Raw genomic sequence first — 583 nt, forward strand, 5'->3', positions numbered from 1 at the left:
ATTTAAAAAAAAAAAAAAAAAAGGTGGGGGGGGGGGATTGATGAAACCTGAAGCAGACAGAATTTGGAGCAGCTGTCCATGGCAACCAGCTTCTTTCATTTGCAAAGCTTAACAGAACAAACTGAAGATAGAAGCTGATTGGTTGCTATGGGCAGCTGCTCCAGATTCTGCCTGCTCCAGTTTTGATACATTCCTCCCAATGAGTACACAATCCACTAATCTACCCTTTGTCCTCTGTCACTGACAACAGACTACCCCTTTAGAATGAACTTCTGGATAAGGTGGGCAGATATACATTACAAATTAAATGCAGTTGTGTGCAATTGCTTAGGGCAGAATTTCTGACTGACAATGGTGGTGCATGCCTGTGCAATGAATGTCGGTATGGGCATATATAGTTTCAATCCAGAGTGCATATGACAAGGTAACAATGCGCTACAAAAATTGGGATGCAGGGAGAGGATGTGGTCACCCTATAACAGGAAGTGCCTGAAGATTTAAATTAAAGATGCAGGTTTAAAAAGAAAAACGGATGAAATGTCTTTTGAAATTAAGTAACCTATTAGAGACTCCACAAAAGGAG

General features: G+C 40.8%; 1 protein-coding gene across 1 annotated transcript in view; it reads right to left on the reverse strand.

The window, feature by feature from the left end:
* BMP2K (BMP2 inducible kinase) overlaps window positions 1-583 on the reverse strand; it is a 153,169-nt gene that overhangs the window by 100,695 nt on the left and 51,891 nt on the right. The gene's annotated exons all lie outside the window — the stretch shown is intronic.

This window comes from Nanorana parkeri, unplaced genomic scaffold, assembly GCF_000935625.1.
Source record: "Nanorana parkeri isolate BGI_ZX_2015 unplaced genomic scaffold, ASM93562v1 scaffold860, whole genome shotgun sequence".
Classification (NCBI taxonomy): domain Eukaryota; kingdom Metazoa; phylum Chordata; class Amphibia; order Anura; family Dicroglossidae; genus Nanorana; species Nanorana parkeri.